The sequence below is a fragment of the Colobus angolensis genome, unplaced genomic scaffold (genome assembly GCF_000951035.1).
Source record: "Colobus angolensis palliatus isolate OR3802 unplaced genomic scaffold, Cang.pa_1.0 Scaffold38, whole genome shotgun sequence".
In the NCBI taxonomy this organism is placed as follows: Eukaryota; Metazoa; Chordata; class Mammalia; order Primates; family Cercopithecidae; genus Colobus; species Colobus angolensis.
In genome coordinates this window covers 8,777,490-8,782,661 of record NW_012117154.1, presented here as the reverse complement: position 1 = coordinate 8,782,661, position 5,172 = coordinate 8,777,490, and the positions used below count along the sequence as shown (strand labels likewise).

At 48.5% G+C, this 5,172-nt stretch overlaps 1 long non-coding RNA gene across 1 annotated transcript; it reads left to right on the top strand.

Annotated features, from left to right (window-relative positions):
• Nucleotides 1–380: 380 nt before the first annotated feature.
• LOC105520438 lies at nt 381–1,037 on the top strand. The gene is made up of 2 exons (XR_001003134.1): nt 381–544; nt 606–1,037. It is a non-coding gene; the product is annotated as an uncharacterized LOC105520438 (long non-coding RNA).
• Nucleotides 1,038–5,172: the final 4,135 nt, after the last annotated feature.

Genomic DNA, 5,172 nt, shown 5'->3' with positions numbered 1-5,172 from the left:
TCCATCCCCTGTTCACTGTGGGGGTCGAACACCAAGGTTCCTGGAGGGGGCCCTGGGTCTCTGCAGAAGTGCTGGCAGCCATCTACTTCCCGGCCTTCCGTGCCCGCCCCACCTCTGTTCTGTTGTTTACCGTCTCCTTTGTAGGAATTATGGAATAAACGATCATTTTGGTGTCCTGGAAAATAAACCTGATGCTGGAGGGCTTGAGTATAGGAATCCCGCTGGGCTCCCTCTGTCTGCCCCAGGAGTTAGGCTTTGCAGAAGCATGAGAAACATCAACCGCTATGAAATGTGGTCTACACAGCACCAAAAAAATCCATTTCACCACATTTTCCCTTCAGTGCAGTTAAATGGCATGACCTTGTGACTACCCCCATGAGAAGAAGAATTAAAAGTTATACCGGCCCTGCCAAAGCCTACAGGACACAGTGGCACAAAATGATCTCCGTGATCTTAGGATATAGACCCAGGCCGACTCGACAGATTAAGTGGATTTCAAACTGTGATCTCAAGCCTTCTGGGAACTGCCAGAAAGGAGGGGAAGGTGCCGAGTGGCCCAGCTGCCCAGCCTGTTCACACACTGCGCTTTCGAAAAGGAGGGGAAGGTGCCAGCCTCAGAGTGGCCCAGCTGCCCAGCCTCTTCACACACTGGGCTTTCAGTTGAAGAGAGTGTTCAAAGCTTACACATGTAAATACCACTGATCTGTGAACCCCCTTCCTGTCATGCCCAGGGACTGGCAGACTGTGGCTAGAAGGGTGGGACCAGAGGGGTGGGTCACGTGACCTGCACACGGGTGTGCTGGCCTCCCCGGGCCTCAGTGGCCAGGACAGCCTCCCTTTCCCTTTCCAGCCACACAGGGCAATCCGTGTGGATTTCTGTCTGCCCAATTACAGAGCGTGCTGCCAACCTGCTGTGCTGAGACTGGCCTGGTCTTGGTGCTGGTGTCCTAGGGCTGATGACTGACCACAGCCTTTGTGCTTTTGAAGCCCATTTGACTATAGTCCTTGTGTACAACTAAAAATGTAACTTTAAACAATCTTGCTTTGTTTTATTTAATTCTGCCCAATCTATTTGAGAAAGGACACTCACAGGTACTTTTTAGATTGTAGCCTAAAGTGGATTATTGATTTCCTTGTTTCTCAAACATCAGGAGGAGCATAAAACTGCTAATAAGAGGTAACCAATATTTGGTGATACCATGATTTCAGACATACTAATTTTGCCCTATATTTCAAAAATAAAATAAAAAGACATGAGACTGGAGGAGCAAAAACCAGATGGTGCCAAACTGTTCGGTCAACAGCTGCCATGGTGGTGGAAACCGTGTGTGAAGCCCGACCAGCTCACAATGTGCCACCGTCTCTGGGACAACTCCCAGCTCCCACAGTGATGCAGCAGGAGCGGTCTGTCTGTGCTCTGTGACAGGCACACAGCCCCCCCACCCCACCCCCTGACTCCAGGACCTCAAGCGGATTCTGACTCCCAGGATGGCCCTGGGCACTTAGAACTGGCATTGAGAGTGTCTCTTTGTGCCTAGGCCTGAAAGGTTTAAATCCAGCACAATTAGGATAGTCTCCGTCACTTGCCAGCCTAAAGAGAGAAAACGATTAGACACACAGGGGCAGGCGAGACAGGACAATCTGATGACCTTTCAGCGCCACAGGCAGTCTCCTGTGCATGGGTCAACATGTGGCCAGGAAGATGTCTTTGCTTCAGGATATTCATGTTCTAGTGGGGAGATGGCGTCAGGGAGCAGCGCAGCGTGATAACTGGGCATTCACATTCTAGTGGGGAGATGGCGTCATGGAGCAGTGCAGCGTGATAACTGGGCATTCACGTTCTAGTGGGGAGATGGCGTCAGGGAGCAGTGCAGCGTGATAACTGGGCATTCACGTTCTAGTGGGGAGATGGCGTCATGGAGCAGTGCAGCGTGATAACTGGGCATTCACGTTCTAGTGGGGAGATGGCGTCAGGGAACAGCGCAGTGTGATAACTGGGCATTCACGTTCTAGTGGGGAGATGGCGTCAGGGAGCAGCGCAGTGTGTTAATTGGGACACCATCCAGGGCAGGAAGAGAGGTGTGACAGTCAGTGTGGACCTGGCTGTGCCATGCAGCACCGGCCAAGTTGTTTGGCCTGTCTGAGCCTGTTCTACATCCAGAAGAGGGAGACAATGGGTGGAAAGGCTCCAGTGGTGACGTACAAATGCAGGCTCCTAATGGAGAGGCATGTGAACAGTTGCAAGAGTCCAGGGCGTTGCAGCCGTACTGCTCAGGTGTGTCGGAGCAAGCTGCAGGAAGCTACACTGAGCCTTGGAGGATGAGAAGGCACTGGTGGCAAGAGTGCCTGTGGCAGAGGAAAAAGCACTTCCATGACACGTGAAGTTGGAGAAGAGAGGTGGTTTCTGCCACCCTTGGTCAGAAGAGTCCTCCTGATTGGGCCACTTTGCACTCTGTAGAGACCAGGCAAAGGGAATGTGCTGCGTGGTTAAATCAGAGGTGGGCAGGCTGAGCCTGGGCCCAATGGTGTCCGGTCAGCAGCTAAGAATGAATATTAAACATGTAAAGTGTTGGGGTGGGTGGGGGATTATGAAGAATAGATGCAGTGGACTTCTGTGGCCGGCAGAGCCGTAGATCTTTGCCATCTGGCCCTTTACAGAGAAAGGCAATCCCTGGTTTAGCCAAAGAGGGCCTAGCTCTGGAACTGGGAGTTAGAGCAGCTGCCATCGAAGTGCATAGACTGTCTGGGAGTGGGAGAAACACAACCCAAATCAGCACCACGGGTGAAGGGATGGGGGCTCTGACGTACCTGGTGGTGTCTGCCTAGAGCTCAGTCATGTTTGTAGCTTCTGTGCAGAAGACTTCCATCAGGTGTTGACAGTGGAATTGGAAAGAGTTAAGAGGCTTTTGGAATTAGACTCAACAGGACTTAGTGATGGAGTCACTAGAGGGGTCTGGGGAGGGGAAGCATCAGGGCTTACCCAGGATCCTGGCTTGCACATATCAGTGGGTGATGGTGCTCTGGGATGACACGGGGGTTGGGGAGAAGAAACCAGGCATTCCTTTTGGGTGCATTAAGTTTGCAATGCCTACAGGATGTCCGAGTGGCTGTGTTAGGAAGACAGCTACGTACGAAAGACTGATGTCCGGAGAGGAGAGCCGTGCTGGAGATGGACACTTGAAACCCTTGAAAATGGAAGGCATCACCGATCCCCTAAAGAGAGGGCGGAGAAAGGAAAGAAGGGAACCTGGCACCAGACCTGAAGAGCCTCAGCCTGGCATTAGAGGTGAGCATAGAAAGAGAAGGGAGCGTGGGAGGCAGGAAGGCCCAGCGAGGCAGGAAAGAAAAGGCAGAAGCGTGTTTCTCTGGAGGCCGAGGCAGGGAGACTGCTTGAGGCCAGGAGTTGGAGGCTTCAGTGAGCTAATACCTCACACAGCTTGTATTCTTTTGTGTCTCGATTCTTTCACTTAATCATGGATAAAGAGTGGAAAGGGAGACATAAATATGGTTACATACAGCCGAAGTCTTAGATCTAATTAAAATTCAGCAAGATTACTGAGTATAAAATTGACACACATGCACACACCCCCAAAATGATTTCTATATATCAGCAGCAAACAACATGTAATTTGGAAGATGATGCTGTTTACAACAGTAACAAAAGTGTGAACTAAAAATAAATCAAAAAGAAGTACATGATCCTTAAGGAGAAATTCATTTTTAAAAATTACTAAAAGAGCAGGCAAATATAGAGACACACCAAACACCTCAAATTCTTTGTGGGATGAGTATAAATACATAAATCAAACAAAATTAGCAGCTTCACCAACTTCTTTTGAATGATACTAGATTTTTAAAATAAACCAGATGCAAAAACAGTATGGCTCCTGGTAACATATTACTGTAAAATAATGAACTAGAGCTAGGAAAAGGAGATTTTTTTTTTCTATTTTGCTGAGTTATGTCTTAATTATTATGTTAGCAGTCTTTCTTGAGAAGCTAAAAGGTAATTAGCAACTGAAGCCAGGCAAGAGGCGGAGGAGGGAGGGTGTGGGCAGGCTGTGCTCTCTCCTGAATCTCCAGGAGCTGTTCTGGTGGGGATGGAGGCTGGAGGCTGAGCCTAAGTGCAGTTGGGTTAGTGACAAATTAGATGGCTCATGTGGTTATTTAAAGCCGTCTCTCTAGGGAACTTTCAACTACCATATATTCAAGATCTTGCAGTTGATAGTTTTAAACTGGAATCTCAGGGACTCGGGTTGACTGTTACCTATACAAGTCGCTCAGGGATACAGCAGCTGTGAGCGGTGGTGTGAAAAGTGACCATCATTGCGTATTTTCAAGCTTTTTTTAAGTATAATGCATACACCGAAAAGTATCCGTGTCGTAAGTGGACATCTCAACACGTTAGCCCAACGTGGACACAGCTGTGAAACCTCCACCAGGGCAAGCAGCAGAATGTGACCACCTCGGAGTGTCCGGCATGCCCCTCCACAGCCACGGCTGCCTCTGGGCCTTGAAGATAACCTCTACCCTGACTCCTACCTCCGCAGATTGGTTACGCCTGTTTTTGCTTCGCATAAGTGACATCACACAGCATGTATTCTTTTGTGTCTTGATTCTTTCACTTGATGCTGTGTTCATGAGTTCCATCAACCTGTGCCTCTGTGAACCTTCTCATACTCCTCTCTCAGTGCACGTGTGTATATGTTTCTGTTGGGTTGTGTACCAGGTCACAGGAGACACAGAGGTCCCACTCTAGAGGGCACACTGATTTACCAAAGTGTTGAGCCACTTTATACTCCTACCAGCAAGCGAGGAGCTTTCCAGCTGCTTCTTGTCCACATCAACAGTTGATGTTGACACTTTGGCCACCCTGGAGGGTGGTGGTGGTTTCTCACGGTGGCTTTAATCTGTAGTTCACTAATGACCAGTGAGGTTGAGCATCTTTACATGTTCTTATTTTTCCACATGCACATCCTTTCTGGTGAAGAAGCCACAAGTTTTCTTTATTATTTATTTGTAGAAGTTATTTATATATTCCAGACCCAAACTCTTGGCAGATATATGTGTTGCAAATACCTTCTCTCACTCTGTGTCTTGCATTTCCATAATCACAATGGAGTCTTTTGTTATACAGGAGTTCTTAATTTCAATGTGATCCAATTTATCTAC